Here is a 21109-nt window from a genome sequence, read left to right on the forward strand (position 1 = left end):
GGCGAATCTCAGTGATACAGAGGTGTCTGGGCTTTTTTCAGTGATACGGAGATGACTGGGCTTTTCTCAGTGATACAGAGATGACTGGGCTTTTCTCAGTGATACAGTGATGACTGGATGACTCTCAGTGATACAGTGATGACTGGGTGACTCTCAGTGATACAGTGATGACTGGGTGACTCTCAGTGATACAGTGATGACTGGGTTACTCTCAGTGATGCAGACATAACTGGGCCCCTGTCAATGATACACTGATGATTAGGCTAATCTCAATGAAACAGTGATGCCTGGGTGAGTCTCAGTGGTACAGAGATGACTGGGCTTTTTCAGTGATATAGTGATCATTGGGTGACTCTCAATGATTCAGTAATGACTGGGCAACTGTCAATGATATACTGATGATGAGGCTTTTCTCAGTGATACAGTGATGACTGGGTGACTCTCAGTGGTACAGAGATGACGGGGCTTTTCTCAGTGATATAGTGATGATAGGGTGACTCTCAATATTGCAATGATGACTGAGCGACTCTCAGGGTTACAGTAATGTCTGGGCTTTTCTAAGTGATACAGTGATGACTGGGAGACTCTCAGTGATACAGAGATGAATTGCCGACTCTCAGTGATACACTGATAACTGTGCTTTCCTCAGTGATACAGTGATGAGTGGGAGACTCAGTGCTACAGAGATGACTGGGCTTTTCTCAGTGATACGGAGATGACTGGGCTTTTCTCAGTGATACGGAGATGACTGGGCTTTTCTCAGTGATACGGAGATGACTGGGCTTTTCTCAGTGATACCGAGATGACTGGGCTTTTCTCAGTGATACGGAGATGACTGGGCTTTTCTCAGTGATACAGAGATGACTGGGCTTTTCTCAGTGATACAGTGATGACTGGGTGACTCTCAGTGATACAGAGATGACTGGGTGACTCTCTGTGATACAGTGATGACCTGGTGTCTCTCAGTGATACAGTGATGACTGGGCTTCTATCAGTGATACAGAGATGACTAGGCAACTCTCAATGATTCAGTGATGACTGAGCGATTCTCAGTGATACATTGATGACTGGGCTTTTCTCGGTGATACAGAGATGACTGGGTTACTCTCACTAATACAGTGATGACTTGGCGATTCTCAGTGGTACAGAGATGACTGGGCTTTTCTCAGTGATACAGTGATGACTGAGTGACTCTCAGTGATACATTGATGACTGGGTGACTCTCAGTGATACAGAGATGACTGGGTTACTCTCACTAATACAGTGATGACTTGGCGATTCTCAGTGGTACAGAGATGACTGGGTTTTTCTCAGTGATACAGTGATGACTAGGTGACTCTCAGTGATACATTGATGACTGGGATTTTCTCAGTGATACAGAGATGACTGGGAACTGGCAACGATACAGTGATGACTGGGTGACTCTCAATGATACAGTGATGACTGAGCGGTTCTCAGTGATACAGTGATGACTGGGTGACTCTCAGTGATACATTGATGACTGGGATTTTCTCAATGATACAGGGCGAATGACTGGGCGAATCTCAGTGATACAGAGGTGTCTGGGCTTTTTTCAGTGATACGGAGATGACTGGGCTTTTCTCAGTGATACAGAGATGACTGGGCTTTTCTCAGTGATACAGAGGTGACTGGGTGACTTTCAGTGATACAGAGATGACTAGGCGACACTCAGTGATACATTGATGACTGGGGTTTTCTCAGTCAGACAGAGATGACTGGGCAACTCTCCGTGATACAGTGATGATTGGTGACTCTCTGTGATGCAGTGATAACTTGGCGATTCCCAGTGGTACAGAGATGACTGGGCTTTTCTCATTGATACAGTGATGACTGAGGGACTCTCAGTGATACATTGATGAGTGAGATTTTCTCAGTGATACAGAGATGACTGGGCAACTCGCAATGATACAGTGATGACTGTGTGACTCTTAGTGGTACAGAAATGACTGGGCTTTTCTCAGTGATGACTAGGTGATCCTCAGTGATACAGTGATGACTGAGCGGTTCTCAGTGATACAGTGATGACAGGGCTTTTCCCAGTGATACAGTGATGACTGAGCGTTTCTCAGTGATACAGTGACGACTGGGCAACTCGCAATGATACATTGATGACTGGTTGACTCTCAGTGGTACAGAGATGACTGGGAATTTCTCAGTGATGCAGAGATAACCGGCTGACTCTCTGTAATACAGAGATGACTGGGCAACATTCAGAGATGCAATGATTACTAGGTGACTTTCAGTAATATAGTGATGTCTGTGTGACTCTCAATGATACAGTGATGACTGGGTGACTCTCAGTGACACAGTGATGACTGGGTGACTCTCAGCGATGCAGTGATGATTGTGTGATTCTCAGTGATACAGTGATGACTGGGTGAATTTCAGTGATACAGTGATGAATATGCGACTCTCAGTGATATAGTGATGATTGGGTCACTCTCAGTGACACAGTGATGACTGTGCTACTCCCTCAGTGATACAGTGATGACTGTGCGACTCTCAGTGATACAGTGATGACTGGGCCGCGGTCAATGATATACTGATGATGAGGCTTTTCTCAGTGATACAGTGATGACTGGATGACTCTCAGTGATACAGTGATGACTGGGTGACTCTCAGTGATACAGTGATGACTGGGTGACTCTCAGTGATGCAGACATAACTGGGCCCCTGTCAATGATACACTGATGATTAGGCTAATCTCAATGAAACAGTGATGCCTGGGTGAGTCTCAGTGGTACAGAGATGACTGGGCTTTTTCAGTGATATAGTGATCATTGGGTGACTCTCAATGATTCAGTAATGACTGGGCAACTGTCAATGATACACTGATGATGAGGCTTTTCTCAGTGATACAGTGATGAATGGGTGACTCTCAATGATACGGTGATGATTGGACTTTTCTCAGTGATATAGTGATGACTGGGTGACTCTCACTGGTACAGAGATGACTGGGATTTTCTCAGTGATACAGTGATGACTGGGTGACTCTGTGATTCAGAGATCACTGGGAGACTTTTAGTGATACAGAGATCACTGGCGGACTTTTGGTGATACAGTGATGACTGGGCAACATTCAGTGATACAGTGATGACTGGGCAACTCGCAAAGATTACTGGGTGAGTCTCAGTGGTACAGAGATGACTGGGTTTTTTCAGTGATACAGTGATGACTGGGTGACTCTCAGTGATACAATGATGACTGGACGACTCTGATTGATACAGTGATAAATGGGCAACTCTCAGTTATACAGTTATGACTGAACGAACCTCAGAGATTTAGTGATGACTGCACGACACACTGATACAGTGAAGACTTGGCGACTCTCAGTGATACAGTGATGACAGTGCGAGTCTCAGTGACAAACTGATGATAGGGAGACTCTCTGTGATACAGTATTGACTGGGTGACTCTCAGTGTTACATTGACGACTGGACGACTCTCACTGGCACAGTGATGACTGGGCTTTTCTCAGTGATACAAAGATGACTGGGCCACTGTCAATGATACACTGATGATGAGGATTTTCTCAGTGAATCAGTGATGACTGGGTGACTCTCAGTGGTACAGAGATGACGGGGCTTTTCTCAGTGATATAGTGATGATAGGGTGACTCTCAATATTACAATGATGACTGAGCGACTCTCAAGGTTACAGTAATGTCTGGGCTTTTCTCAGTGATACAGTGATGACTGGGAGACTCTCAGTGATACAGAGATGAATTGCCGACTCTCAGTGATACAATGATAACTGTGCTTTCCTCAGTGATACAGTGATGAGTGGGAGACTCAGTGTTAGAGAGATGACTGGACGAATCGCAGTGATAAAGAGATGACTGGGCGAATCTCAGTGATACAGAGATGTCTGGGCTTTTCTCAGTGATACAGAGGTGTCTGGGCTTTTCTCAGTGATACGGAGATGACTGGGCTTTTCTCAGTGATATGGAGATGACTGGGCTTTTCTCAGTGATACGGAGATGACTGGGCTTTTCTCAGTGATACGGAGATGACTGGGCTTTTCTCAGTGATACGGAGATGACTGGGCTTTTCTCAGTGATACGGAGATGACTGGGCTTTTCTCAGTGATACGGAGATGACTGGGCTTTTCTCAGTGATACGGAGATGACTGGGCTTTTCTCAGTGATACGGAGATGACTGGGCTTTTCTCAGTGATACAGTGATGAGTAGGCTTTTCTCAGTGATACAGTGATGACTGGGTGACTCTCAGTGATACAGAGATGACTGGGTGACTCTCTGTGATACAGTGATGACCTGGTGTCTCTCAGTGATACAGTGATGACTGGGCTTCTTTCAGTGATACAGAGATGACTAGGCAACTCTCAATGATTCAGTGATGACTGAGCGATTCTCAGTGATACATTGATGACTGGGTGACTCTCAGTGATACATTGATGACTGGGCTTTTCTCGGTGATACAGTGATGACTGGGTGACTCTCAGTGATACATTGATGACTGGGTGACTCTCAGTGATACAGAGATGACTGGGTTACTCTCACTAATACAGTGATGACTTGGCGATTCTCAGTGATACAGTAATGACTGTGCGACACTGAGTGATACAGTGATGACTAGGTGACTCTCAGTGATACATTGATGACTGGGATTTTCTCAGTGATACGGAGATGACTGGGCTTTTCTCAGTGATACAGAGATGACTGGGCTTTTCTCAGTGATACAGAGGTGACTGGGCTTTTCTCAGTGATACAGAGGTGACTGGGCGAATCTCAGTGATACAGAGATGAGTGGGTTTTTCTCAGTGATACAGTGATGACTGGGTGACTCTCAGTGATACAGAGATGACTAGGCGACACTCAGTGATACATTGATGACTGGGGTTTTCTCAGTCAGACAGAGATGACTGGGCAACTCTCCGTGATACAGTGATGATTGGTGACTATCTGTGATGCAGTGATAACTTGGCGATTCCCAGTGGTACAGAGATGACTGGGCTTGTCATCATTGATACAGTGATGACTGAGGGACTCTCAGTGATACATTGATGACAGGGCTTTTCCCAGTGATACAGTGATGACTGAGCGGTTCTCAGTGATACAGTGATGACAGGGCTTTTCCCAGTGATTCAGTGATGACTGAGCGTTTCTCAGTGATACAGTGACGACTGGGCAACTCGCAATGATACATTGATGACTGGTTGACTCTCAGTGGTACAGAGATGACTGGGAATTTCTCAGTGATGCAGAGATAACCGGCTGACTCTCTGTAATACAGAGATCACTGGGCAACATTCAGAGATACAATGATTACTAGGTGACTTTCAGTAATATAGTGATGTCTGTGTGACTCTCAATGATACAGTGATGACTGGGTGACTCTCAGTGACACAGTGATGACTGGGTGACTCTCAGTGATGCAGTGATGATTGTGTGATTCTCAGTGATACAGTGATGACTGGGTGAATTTCAGTGATACAGTGATGAATATGCGACTCTCAGTGATATAGTGATGATTGGGTCACTCTCAGTGACACAGTGATGACTGTGCTACTCCCTCAGTGATACAGTGATGACTGTGCGACTCTCACTGATACAGTGATGACTGGGTGACTCTGTGATTCAGAGATCACTGGGAGACTTTTAGTGATACAGAGATCACTGGCGGACTTTTGGTGATACAGTGATGACTGGGCAACATTCAGTGATACAGTGATGACTGGGCAACTCGCAAAGATTCAGTGATTACTGGGTGAGTCTCAGTGGTACAGAGATGACTGGGTTTTTTCAGTGATACAGTGATGACTGGGGGACTCTCAGTGATACAGTGATTACTGGGTGACGCTCAGTGATACAGTGATTACTGGGTGACGCTCAGTGATGCAGCGATGACTGGGCCACTGTCAATGATATACTGATGATGAGGCTTTTCTCAGTGATACAGTGATGACTGAGTGACTGTCGGTGGTACCGAGATGACTGGGCTTTTAACAGTGATATAGTGATGTTGGGGAGACCCTCAATGTTACAGTGATGACTGGGCGACTCTCATTGATAGAGTGATGACTGGGCTTTTCTTAGTGATGCAGTGATGACTGGGAGTCTCTAAGTGATACAGAGATGACAGGGCTTTCTCAGTGATACAGTGATGACTGGATGAGTCTCAGTGATGCAGAGATGACTGAGTGACTGTCAGTGACACAGTGATGACTGGGTGACTCTCAGTGAAACAGTGATGACTGGGTGACTCTCAGTGAAACAGTGAGGACTGGGTGACTCTCAGTGAAACAGTGATGACTGGGTGACTCTCAGTGAAACAGTGAGGACTGGGTGACATTCATTGATACAGTGATGACTGGCTAACTTTCAGTGATGCAGAGATGACCATGCAAAACTCAATGGTACTGTGATGACTGGGTGACTATCAGTGATACAGTGATGACTGGGTGACTCTCAGTGATACAGTGATAACAGGGCGATTCTCAGTGATAGAGAGATGACTGGACGACTCAGTGATACGGTGATGATTGGGAGACTCAGTGATACAATGGTGACTGTGCGACTCTCAGGTACAAAGATGTCTGGGCGATTCTCAGTGATACATTGATGACTGGCCTTTTCTCAGTGATACAGAGATGACTGGGCAACTCGCAATTATACAGTGATGTCTGGGTGACTCTCAATGGTACAGAGATGACTGGGCGAGTCTCAGTGATACAGAGATGACTGGGCTTTTCTCAGTGATGACTGGGTGACACTCAGTGATAAAATGATGACTGAGCAGTTCTCAGTGATACAGTGATGGCTCTGCGAGACTCAGCGATACAGTGATGACTGGGTGACTCTGTGATACAGTGATCAATGTGCGACTCTCAGTGATACAGTGATGACTGGGCCATTCTCAGTGACACAGTGTTGATTGGCCTTTCCTCAGTGATACAGTGATGACTGCGCAACTCGCAATGATACAGTGATGACTGGCTGACTCTCAGTGGTACAGAGATGACTGGGCCATTCTCAGTGACATAGTGTTGATTGGCCTTTCCTCAGTGATACAGTGATGACTGCGCAACTCACAATGATACAGTGATGACTGGCTGACTCTCAGTGGTACAGAGATGACTGGGCTTTTCTCAGTGATATAGTGATGATTTGGTGACTCTAAATATTGCAGTGATGACTGAGTGACTCTCAGGGATACAGTGATGACTGGGCTTTTCTCAGTGATACAGTGATGACTGGGAGACTCACAGTGATATAGAGATGACTTGGCGACTCTCAGTTATACAGTGATGACTGCTTTTCTTAGTGATACAGTGATGACTGGGATACTCTGTGTTACAGAGATGACAGGGCTTGTCTCAGTGATACAGTGATGACTGGGAGACGCTCAGTGATACAGTGATGACTGGGCGACATTCAATTATACAGTGATGACTGGGCTTTTCTCAATGATACAGAGATGACTTCGCTTTTCTCAGTGATACAGTGATGACTGCGCAACTCACAATGATACAGTGATGACTGGCTGACTCTCAGTGGTACAGAGATGACTGAGCTTTTCTCAGTGATATAGTGATGATTTGGTGACTCTAAATATTGCAGTGATGACTGAGTGACTCTCAGGGATACAGTGATGACTGGGCTTTTCTCAGTGATACAGTGATGACTGGGAGACTCACAGTGATATAGAGATGACTAGGCGACTCTCAGTTATACAGTGATGACTGCTTTTCTTAGTGATACAGTGATGACTGGGATACTCTGTGTTACAGAGATGACAGGGCTTGTCTCAGTGATACAGTGATGACTGGGAGACGCTCAGTGATACAGTGATGACTGGGCGACATTCAATTATACAGTGATGACTGGGCTTTTCTCAATGATACAGACATGACTTCGCTTTTCTCAGTGATACAGTGATGACTGGGTGACTCTCAGTGATACAGTGATGAATGTGCGATTCACAATGATACCGTGATGACTGGGTGACTTTCAGTGATACAGTGATGAGTGGGTTTTTCTCACTGATACAGTGAAGACTGGGCGACTTTCAGTGATACAGTGATCACTGGGCTTTTCTCGGTGATACAGAGCTGACTGGGCGACTCTCAGTGATACAGTGATGACAGGGTTACTTCCAGTGACACATCGATGACTGTGTGACTCTCAGTGATACAGTGATGACTGAGCAACTCTCAGTGTTAGTGATGACTGTGCGACTCTCTCAGTGATACTGTGATAATTGGGTGCATTGTAGTGATACTGTGATGACTGTGCAACTCTCAGTGATACACTGATGACTGGGCTTTTCTCAGTGATACAGTGATGACTGGGCTTTTCTCAGTGATACAGTGTTGTCTGGGCGACTCTCAGTGATACAGTGATGACTGAGTGACTCTCAGTGATACAGTGATGACTGGGCGATTCTCAGTGGTACAGTGATGACTGGGCTTTTCTCAGTGATACAGTGATGACTGTGTGACTCTCAGTGATACAGAGATGACTTGGTGACTCTCAGTGATACAGAGTTGACTGGGCAAATCTCAGTGAAACAGAGATGACAGAGTTTCTCAGTGATATCGTGATGAGTGGGCTTTTCTCAGTGATACAGAGATGACTGGGCTTTTCTCAGTGAAACAGTGATGACTGTGTGACTCTCAGTGATACAGAGATGACTCGGTGACACTCAATGGTACAGTTATGACTGGGTGACTCTCAGTGATACAGTGATGACTGGGTGAATCTAAGTGATACATTGATGACTGGGATTTTCTCAGTGATACAGAGATGATTAGGCAACTCTCAATGATTCAGTGATGACTCTGCGATTCTCAGTGATACATTGATGACTGGGCTTTTCTGAGTGATACAGGGATGACTGGGTGACTCTCACTTATACAGTGAAGACTGGGCAATTCTCAGTGATACAGAGATGACTGGGCGACTCTCATGGATACAGTGATGACTGGTTGAATCTCAGCGATACAGTGATGAATGTGCGATTCACAGTGATACAGTGATGACTGGGTGACTTTCAGTGATACAGTGATGACTGTACGACACTCTCAGTGAAACAGTGATGACTGTGCGACTCTCAGTGATACACTGATGACTGTGCCATTCTCAGTGACACACTGATGACTCTGCTTTTCTGAGTGATACAGTGATGACTGTGCGATTATCAGTGATACACTGATGACTGGGCTTTTCTCAATGATACAGAGATGACTGGGCGACTGTCAATGATTCAGTGTTGATTGGGCTTTCCTCAGTGATACAGTGATGACTGGCTGACTTTCAGTGTTACAGTGATGACAGGGTTACTTTCAGTGATACATCGATGACTGTGTGACTCTCAGTGATACTGTGATGACTAGTCAACTCTCAGTGATACAATGATGACTGTGCGATTCTCAGTGACACAGTGATGACTGGGTGACTCTCAGTGATATTTTAATGACTGTGCACCTCTCAGTGATACAGTGATGACTGGGTGACTCTCAGTGATACATTGATGACTGGGCTTATCTCAGTCATACATTGATGACTGGGTGACTCTCACTGGTACAGTGATGACTGGGCTTTTCTCAGTGATACAGATAGGACTGGGTGACTCTCACTGGTACAGTGATGAATGTGTGACGCTCAGTGATATAGAGATGACTGGGTGACTCTCAGTGATATTTTAATGACTGTGTGCCTCTCAGTGATACAGTGATGACTGGGTGACTCTCAGTGATACATTGATGACTGGGCTTATCTCAGTCATACATTGATGACTGGGTGACTCTCACTGGTACATTGATGACTGAGCTTTTCTCCGTGATACACTGATGACTGGGTGATTCACAGTGATACAGAGATTACTGGTCGACTTTTCGTGACACAGTGATGACTTGACAACATTCAGTGATACAGAGATGACTGGGCCACTGTCAATGGTACACTGATGATTAGGATTTTCTCAGTGATACAGAGATGACTGGGCTTTTCTCAGTGTTATACTGATGATTGTGTGACTCTCAATATTGCAGTGATGACTGAGCAGCTCTCAGGGATACGGTGATGACTGGGCTTTTCTCAGTGATACATTGATGACTGGGTGACTCTCACTCGTACAGTCATGACTGGGCTTTACTCAGTGATACAGAGTTGACTGGGTGACTCTAAGTGATACAGAGATGACTGGGCTTTTCTCAGTGACACAGAGATGACTGGGCTTTTCTCAGTGATACAGTGATGACTGTGCGACATTCAGTGATACAGTGATGACTGGGCTTTTCTCAGTGATACAGAGATGACTGGGCGACTCAGTGATACAGTGATGATTGGGTGACTCTCAATTTTACAGTGAATACGGGGCTACTCTCAGTGATACAGAGATAACTGGGCTTTTCTAAGTGATACCGTGATGACTGGGCGACTCTCAGTGATACAGAGATGACTGGGTGACACTCAGTGATACTGTGATGACTGGGATTTTCTCAGTGAGACAGAGATGAAAGGGCAACTCTCAATGATTCAGTGATGACTGGGTGACTCACGGTGATACACAGATGAAAGGGTGACTCTCAATGATACAGTGATGATAGGACTTTCCTCAATTATATAGTGATGACTGGGTGCCTCTCACTGGTACCGAGATGACTGGGATTTTCTCAGTGATACAGAGATGACTAGGCTTTTTTCAGTGATACAGTGATGACTGGGTGACTCTCAGTGATACAGTGATGACTGGCTTACTCTCAGTAGTGCAGAGATGACTGGGCAAAGCTCAGTGGTACAGTGATGACTGGGCGACTCTCGTTGATACAGTGATGACTGTGCAATTCTCAGTGATACAGTGATGACTGGGCGATTCTCAGTGTTACAGTGATGACTGGGCGATTCTCAGTGATACAGAGATGACTGGGCAACTCGCAATGATACAGTGAAGACTTGTTGACTCTCAGTGGTAGAGAGATGACTGGTCTTTTCTCACTGATACAGAGATGACTGGGCGACTCTCAGTGATACAGTGATGCCTGGGCTTTTCTCAGTGATGACTTGGTGAGACTCAGTGGTACACTGATGACTGTGCGATTCTCAGTGATACAGTGATGACTGGGTCACCTTCAGTGATACAGTGATGACTGGGTCACCTTCAGTGATACAGTGATGACTGTGCGATTCTCAGTGATACAGTGATGACTGTGCGATTCTCAGTGATACAGTGATGACTGGGGGATTCTCAGTGATACGGAGATGACTGTGCGATTCTCAGTGATACAGTGATGATTGGGTGACTCTCTCAGTAAAACAGTGATGACTGTGCGACTCTCAGTGTTACAGTGATGACTGGGCGATTCTCAGTGTTACAGTGATGACTGGGCGATTCTCAGTGATACAGAGATGACTGGGCAACTCGCAATGATACAGTGAAGACTTGTTGACTCTCAGTGGTAGAGAGATGACTGGTCCTTTCTCACTGATACAGAGATGACTGGGCGACTCTCAGTGATACAGTGATGCCTGGGCTTTTCTCAGTGATGACTTGGTGAGACTCAGTGGTACACTGATGACTGTGCGATTCTCAGTGATACAGTGATGACTGGGTCACCTTCAGTGATACAGTCATGACTGTGCGATTCTCAGTGATACAGTGATGACTGTGCGATTCTCAGTGATACAGTGATGATTGGGGGATTCTCAGTGATACGGAGATGACTGGGCGACTCAGTGATACAGTGATGATTGGGTGACTCTCTCAGTAAAACAGTGATGACTGTGCGACTCTCAGTGATACAGTGATAACTGGGCCATTCTCAATGACCATTGATGTCTGGGCTTTTCTCAGTGATACATTGATGATTGGGCTTTTTTTCAGTGATACAGTGATGACTGGGCTTTTCTCAGTGATACAGTGATGAATGTGCGATTCACAATGATACATTGATGACTGGGTGACTTTCAGTAATACAGTGATGACTAGGTTTTTCTCCGTGATACAGAGAATACTGGGCGACCTTCAGTGATACAGTGATGACTGGGCTTTTCTCAGTGATACAGTGATAACTGAGAGATTCTCAGTGATACAGAGATGACGGTGCTATTCTCAGTGATACAGTGATGACTGGGGTTTTCTCAGTTGTACAGTGATGACTGGGTGACTTTCAGTGATAGAGAGATGACTGGGCGACACTCAATGGTTCAGTGATGACTGGGTGACTCTCAGTGATACACTGATGACTGCGCTTTTCTCAGTGATACAGTGATGACTGGGCGATTCTCAGTGACACATTGATGACTGCGCTTTTCTCAGTGATCCAGTGATGACTGTGCGATCATCAGTAATACAGTGATGTCTGTGTGACTCTCAGTGATACACTGATGACTGGGCTTTTCTCAGTGATACAGTGATGACTGCGCTTTTCTCAGTGATACAGTGATGTCTGTGTGACTCTCAGTGATACACTGATGACTGGGCTTTTCTCAGTGATACAATGATGACTGAGTGACTCTCAGTGATACAGTGATGACTGGGCGATTCTCAGTGGTACAGTGATGACTGGGCTTTTCTCAGTGATACAGTGGTGACTGGTAGAGTCTCAGTGATACAGAAATGACTTGGCGACTCTCAGTGATACAGAGTTGACTGGGCGAATCTCAGTGAAACAGAGATGACAGGGTTTCTCAGTGATATCGTGATGAGTGGGCTTTTCTCAGTGATACAGAGATGACTGGGCTTTTCTCAGTGAACCAGTGATGACTTTGTGACTCTCAGTGATACAGAGATGACTCGGTGACACTCAGTGGTACAGTTATGACTGGGTGACTCTCAGTGATACAGAGATGTCTGGGCTTTTCTCAGTGATACGGAGATGACTGGGCTTTTCTCAGTGATACAGAGATGAATGGGCTTTTCTCAGTGATACAGAGATGACTGGGCTTTTCTCAGTGATATAGTGATGATTGGGTGACTCTCAATATTACAGTGATGACTGAGCGACTCTCAGGGATACAGTGATGACTGGGCTTTTCTCAGTGATGCAGTGATGACACGGTGACTCTCAGTGATACAGAGATGACTGGGTCACTCTCAGTGATACATTGATGGCTGGGCTTTTCTCAATGATACACAGATGACTGGGCAACTCGCAATGATACAGTTATGATTGGGTGACTCTCAGTGGTACAGAGATGACTGGGCTTTTCTCAGTGATACAGAGATGACTGGGCAACTCGCAATGATACAGTTATGATTCGATGACTCTCAAATTTACATTGATGACGTGGCGACTCTGAGTGATACAGTGATGATTGGGCTTTTGTAAGTGATACCGTGATGACTGGGCGACTCTCAGTGATACCGAGATGACTGGGCTTTTCTCAGTGATACAGTGATGACTGTGCGACATTCAGTGATACCGTGATGACTGGGTTTTTCTCAGTGATGACTGTGTGACTCTCAGTGATGACTGTGTGACTCTCAGTGATACACAGATGAATGGGTGGCTCTCAATGATACAGTGATGATTGGACTTTTCTCAGTGATATAGTGATGACTGGGTGACTCTCAGTGATACAGAGATGACTGGGCTTTTGCAGTGATACAGTGATGACTGTGCGATATTCAGTGATACAGTGATGACTGGTTATTTCTCAGTGATGACTGTGTGACTCTCACTGATAGAGTGATGACTCTGCGATTCTCTGTGAAACAGTGATGACTGTGAGACTCTGTTACAGTGTTGACTGGGCGATTCTCGGTGATACACAGATGACTGGGTGACTCAGTGTTACAGTGATGATTGGGTGACTCTCAGTGATACAGTGATGACTGGGCTTTTCTCAGTGATACAGAGATGACTGCGCAACTCGCAGTGATACAGTGATGACTGGCTGACTCGCAGAGGTACAGAGATGACTGGGCTTTTCTCAGTGATATAGTGATGATTGGGTGACTCTCAATTTTACAGTGATGATGGGGCGACTCTCAGTGATACAGTGATGACTGCGTGACTCTCAGTGATACAGTGATGACTGGGATTTTCTCAGTGAGACAGAGATGATAGGGCAAATCCAATGATTCAGTGATGACTGGGTGACTCTCGGTGATACACAGATGAATGGGTGACTCTCAATGATACAGTGATGATTGGACTTTCCTCAATGACATAGTGATGACTGGGTGACTCTCACTGGTACAGAGATGACAGGGATTTTCTCAGTGATACAGAGATGACTGGGCTTTTTTCAGTGATACAGTGATGACTGGATGACTCTCAGTGATACGGAGATGATTGGGTGACTCTCAGTGATACAGTGATGACTTGCTGACTCTCAGTGGTGCAGAGATGACTGGGTGAAACTCAGTGGTACAGTGATGAGTGGGTGACAATCGTTGATACAGTGATGACTGGGCGATTCTCAGTGATACAGAGATGACTCGGCAACTCGCAAAGATACAGTGATGACTGGTTGACTCTCAGTGGTACAGAGATGACTGGTCTTTTCTCAGTGATACAAAGATTCTGGGAGTGTCTCAGTGATACAGTGATGCCTGGGCAAAACTCAGTGGTACAGTGATGACAGGGTGACTCTCGTTGATACAGTGATGACTGTGCGATTGTCAGTGATATAGTGATGAATGTAAGACTCTCAGTGTTACAGTGATGACTGGGCGATTCTCAGTGACACAGAGATGATTGGGTGACTCAGTGTTACAGTGATCATTGGGTTTCTCTCAGTGGTAGAGTGATGACTGGGCTTTTCTCAGTGATACAGAGATGGCTGGGCAACTCGGAATGATACAGTGATGACTGGTTGACTCTCAGTGGTACAGAGATGACTGGTCTTTTCTCAGTGATACAGAGATGACTGGGCGAGTTGCAGTGATACAGTGATGCCTGGGCTTCTCTCAGTGATGACTGGGTGACACTCAGTGATACAGGGATGACTGTGCGATTCTCAGTGATACAGTGATGACTTAGTGACACTCAGTGATACAGTGATGACTGACCGGTGCTCAGTGATACAGTGATGACTGGGTCACCTTCAGTGATACAGTCATGACTGTGCGATTCTCAGTGATACGGTGATGAATGTGCGATTCTCAGTGATACAGAGATGACGGCGCTATTCTCAGTGATACCGTGATGACTGGGGTTTTCTCAGTGGTACAGTGATGACTGAATGGCTTTCAGTAATGGAGAGATGACTGGGTGACACTCAGTGATTCAGTGATGACTGGGTGACTCTCAGTCATACAGTGATGACTGTGCGACTCTGAGTGATACAGTGATGACTGGGCGACTTTCGGTGATACATTGATGACTGGGCTTTTCTCTGTGATACAGAGATGACTGGGCCACTGTCAATGATACACTGATGATTAGGATTTTCTCACTGAAACAGTGGTGACTGGGTCACTCTCAATGGTACAGAGATGACTGGGTTTTCTGAGTGATATAGTGATGATTGGGTGACTCTCAATATTGCAGTGATGACTGAGCGACTCTCAGGGATACAGTGATGACGGGGCTTTTCTCAGTGATGCAGTGATGACTGGGAGACTCACAATGATACAGAGATGACACGGTGACTCTCAGTGATACAGAGATGACTGAGTCACTCTCAGTGATACTCTGATGACTGGGATTTTCTCAGTGAGACAGAGATGATAGGGCAAATCCAATGATTCAGTGATGACTGGGTGACTCTCGGTGATACACAGATGAATGGGTGACTCTCAATGATACAGTGATGATTGGACTTTCCTCAATGATATAGTGAAGACTGGGTGACTCTCACTGGTACAGAGATGACAGGGATTTTCTCAGTGATACAGAGATGACTGGGCTTTTTTCAGCGATACAGTGATGACTGGGTGACTCTCAGTGATACGGAGATGATTGGGTGACTCTCAGTGATACAGTGATGACTTGCTGACTCTCAGTGGTGCAGAGATGACTGGGCAACTCGCAAACATACAGTGATGACTGGTTGACTCTCAGTGGTACAGAGATGACTGGTCTTTTCTCAGTGATACAAAGATGACTGGGTGAGACTCAGTGATACAGTGATGCCTGGGTGACTCTCAGTGATTAAGTGATGACTGTGCGATTCTCAGTGATACCGTGATGACTGTGCGATTCTCAGTGATACAGTGATGACTGGGCAAAACTCAGTGATACAGTGATGACTGGGTGACTCTCGGTGATACAGTGATGACTGCGATTGTCAGTGATATAGTGATGAATGTAAGACTCTCAGTGTTACAGTGATGACTGGGGGATTCTCAGTGACACAGAGATGATTGGGTGACTCAGTGATACAGTGCTCATTGGGTTTCTCTCAGTGGTAGAGTGATGACTGGGCTTTTCTCAGTGATACAGAGATGGCTGGGCAACTCGGAACGATACAGTGATGACTGGTTGACTCTCAGTGGTACAGAGATGACTAGTCTTTTCTCAGTGATACAGAGATGACTGGACGAGTCGCAGTGATGCAGTGATGACTTGGTGACACTCAGTGATACAGTGATGCCTGGGCTTCACTCAGTGATGACTGGGTGACACTCAGTGATACAGTGATGACTGTGCGATTCTCAGTGATACAGTGATGACTTGGTGACACTCAGTGATACAGTGATGACTGACCGGTGCTCAGTGATACAGTGATGACAGGGCCACCTTCAGTGATACAGTCATGACTGTGTGATTCTCAGTGATACAGTGATGACTGTGCGATTCTCAGTGATACAGTGATGACTGAGCGATTCTCAGTGATACGGAGATGACTGGGCAACTCAGTGATACAGTGATGATTGGGTGACTCAGTGATACAGTGATGACTATGCGACTCTCTCAGTAAAACAGTGATGACTGTGCAACTCTCAGTGATAGAGTGATGACTGGGCCATTCTCAGTGACCCATTGATGACTGTGCTTTTCTAAGTGATACAGTGATGAATGTGCGATTCACAATGATACAGTGATGACTGGGCGACGTTCAGTGATACACTGATAACTGGGCTTTTCTCAGTGATACAGAGATAACTGGGCGACTGTAATTGATATAGTGTTGATTGGGCTTTGCTCAGTGATACAGTGATGACGGGCTGACTTTCAGTGTTACAGTGAAGACAGGATTACTTTCAGTGATACATCGATGACTGTGTGACTCTCAGTGATACAGTGATGACTGTGCTTTTCTCAGTGAGACAGTGATAACTGGGAGACTGAGTTACTGAAATGACGGGGCGAATCTCAGTGATACAGAGATGACTGGGCTTTTCTCAGTGATACAGTGGTGACAGGGCTTTTCTCATTAATACAGAGATGACTGGGCTGTTCTCAGTGATACAGTAATGACCGGGGTTTTCTCAGTGATACAGTGATGACTGGGTGACTCTCAGTGATAGAGAGAGGACTGGGCGACACTCAGTGGTTCAGTGATTACTGTGCGACGCTGAGTGATACAGTGATGACTGGGCGACTTTTAGTGATACATTGATGACTGGGCTTTTCTCAGTGATACAGAGATGACTGGGCCACTGTCAATGATACACTGATGATTAGGATTTTCTCAGTGAAACAGTGATGACTGGGTGACTCTCAGTGGTACAGAGATGACTGGGCTTTTCTCAGTGATATAGTGATGATTGGGTGAATCTCAATATTACAGTGATGACTGAGCAACTCTCAGTGATACAGTGATGACTGGGCGACTCTCAGTGATACAGAGATGACTGGGTGACTCTCAGTGATTCAGTGATGACTGTGCGAATCTCAGTGATACAGTGATGACTGGGTGACTCTCAGTGATTCAGTGATGATTGGACTATTCTCAGTGATACAGTGGTGACTGCGTGACTCTCAGTGATACATTGATGGCTGGGCTTTTTTCAGTGATACAGAGATGACTGGGCAACTCACAATGATACAGTGATGATTGGGTGACTCTCAAATTTACAGTGATGACGCGGCGACTCTGAGTGATACAGTGATGATTGGGCTTTTGTAAGGGATACCGTGATGACTGGGCGACTCTCAGTGATACAGAGATGATTGGACTTTTCTCAGTAATACAGTGATGACTGGCTGACTCTCAGTGGTGCAGAGATGACTGGGCAAAACTCAGTGGTACAGTGATGACTGGGTGACTCTCAGTGATACAGTGATGACTTGCAATTCTCAGTGATACAGTGATGACTGTGAGACTCTCGGTGTTACAGTGATGACTGGGCGATTCTCAGTGATACAGAGATGACTGGGCAACTAGCAATGATACAGTGAAGACTGGTTGACCCTCAGTGGTACAGAGATGACTGGTCTTTTCTCAGTGATACAGTGATGCCTGGACTTTTCTCAGTGATGACTGGGTGAGACTCAGTGGTACACTGATGACTGTGCGATTCTCAGTGATACAGCGATGACTGGGCAAATCTCAGTGATACAGTGATGCCTGGACTTTTCTCAGTGATGACTGGCTGACTCTCAGTGACACAGTGATGACTGTGCGATTGTCAGTGATACAGTGATGACTGTGAGACTCAGTGTTACAGTGATGAATGGGCGATTCTCAGTGGTACAGTGATGACTGGGTGACTCTCAGTGATACAGTGATGACTGTGTGACTCAGTGTTACAGTGATGAATGGGCGATTCTCAGTGATACAGTGATGACTGGGCAAATCTCAGTGGTACAGTGATGACTGGGTGACTCTCAGTGATACAGTGATGACTGTGCGATTGTCAGTGATACAGTGATGACTGTGTGACTCAGTGTTACAGTGATGAATGGGCGATTCTCAGTGACACAGAGATGATTGGGTGACTCAGTGATACAATGATGATTGGGTGACTCTCAATGTTACAATGGTGACTGTGCAACTCTCAGTGTTACAGTGATGACTGGGCATTTCTTAGTGATACAGAGATGTCTGGGCAAGTCGCAATGATACAGTGATGACTGGTTGAGTCTCAGTGGTACAGAGATGACTGTTCTTTTCTCATTGATACAGATATGACTAGGCGAGTCGCTGTGATACAGTGATGCCTGGGCTTTACTCAGTCATGACTGGGTGATACTCAGTGATACAGTGATGACTGGCTTACTCTCAGTAGTGCAGAGATGACTGGGCAAAGCTCAGTGGTACAGTGATGACTGGGCGACTCTCGTTGATACAGTGATGACTGTGCAATTCTCAGTGATACAGTGATGACTGGGTGATTCTCAGTGATACAGTGATGACTGGGCGACTCTCAGTGATACAGAGATGACTGGGCGACTCTCAGTGATACAGTGATGCCTGGGCTTTTCTCAGTGATGACTTGGTGAGACTCAGTGGTACACTGATGACTGTGCGATTCTCAGTGATACAGTGATGACTGGGTCACCTTCAGTGATACAGTGATGACTGGGTCACCTTCAGTGATACAGTGATGACTGTGCGATTCTCAGTGATACAGTGATGACTGTGCGATTCTCAGTGATACAGTGATGACTGGGGGATTCTCAGTGATACGGAGATGACTGTGCGATTCTCAGTGATACAGTGATGATTGGGTGACTCTCTCAGTAAAACAGTGATGACTGTGCGACTCTCAGTGTTACAGTGATGACTGGGCGATTCTCAGTGTTACAGTGATGACTGGGCGATTCTCAGTGATACAGAGATGACTGGGCAACTCGCAATGATACAGTGAAGACTTGTTGACTCTCAGTGGTAGAGAGATGACTGGTCCTTTCTCACTGATACAGAGATGACTGGGCGACTCTCAGTGATACAGTGATGCCTGGGCTTTTCTCAGTGATGACTTGGTGAGACTCAGTGGTACACTGATGACTGTGCGATTCTCAGTGATACAGTGATGACTGGGTCACCTTCAGTGATACAGTCATGACTGTGCGATTCTCAGTGATACAGTGATGACTGTGCGATTCTCAGTGATACAGTGATGATTGGGGGATTCTCAGTGATACGGAGATGACTGGGCGACTCAGTGATACAGTGATGATTGGGTGACTCTCTCAGTAAAACAGTGATGACTGTGCGACTCTCAGTGATACAGTGATAACTGGGCCATTCTCAATGACCATTGATGTCTGGGCTTTTCTCAGTGATACATTGATGATTGGGCTTTTTTTCAGTGATACAGTGATGACTGGGCTTTTCTCAGTGATACAGTGATGAATGTGCGATTCACAATGATACATTGATGACTGGGTGACTTTCAGTAATACAGTGATGACTAGGTTTTTCTCCGTGATACAGAGAATACTGGGCGACCTTCAGTGATACAGTGATGACTGGGCTTTTCTCAGTGATACAGTGATAACTGAGAGATTCTCAGTGATACAGAGATGACGGTGCTATTCTCAGTGATACAGTGATGACTGGGGTTTTCTCAGTTGTACAGTGATGACTGGGTGACTTTCAGTGATAGAGAGATGACTGGGCGACACTCAATGGTTCAGTGATGACTGGGTGACTCTCAGTGATACACTGATGACTGCGCTTTTCTCAGTGATACAGTGATGACTGGGCGATTCTCAGTGACACATTGATGACTGCGCTTTTCTCAGTGATCCAGTGATGACTGTGCGATCATCAGTAATACAGTGATGTCTGTGTGACTCTCAGTGATACACTGATGACTGGGCTTTTCTCAGTGATACAGTGATGACTGCGCTTTTCTCAGTGATACAGTGATGTCTGTGTGACTCTCAGTGATACACTGATGACTGGGCTTTTCTCAGTGATACAATGATGACTGAGTGACTCTCAGTGATACAGTGATGACTGGGCGATTCTCAGTGGTACAGTGATGACTGGGCTTTTCTCAGTGATACAGTGGTGACTGGTAGAGTCTCAGTGATACAGAAATGACTTGGCGACTCTCAGTGATACAGAGTTGACTGGGCGAATCTCAGTGAAACAGAGATGACAGGGTTTCTCAGTGATATCGTGATGAGTGGGCTTTTCTCAGTGATACAGAGATGACTGGGCTTTTCTCAGTGAACCAGTGATGACTTTGTGACTCTCAGTGATACAGAGATGACTCGGTGACACTCAGTGGTACAGTTATGACTGGGTGACTCTCAGTGATACAGAGATGTCTGGGC

This window comes from Cetorhinus maximus, chromosome 15 (genome assembly GCF_964194155.1).
Source record: "Cetorhinus maximus chromosome 15, sCetMax3.hap1.1, whole genome shotgun sequence".
Classification (NCBI taxonomy): domain Eukaryota; kingdom Metazoa; phylum Chordata; class Chondrichthyes; order Lamniformes; family Cetorhinidae; genus Cetorhinus; species Cetorhinus maximus.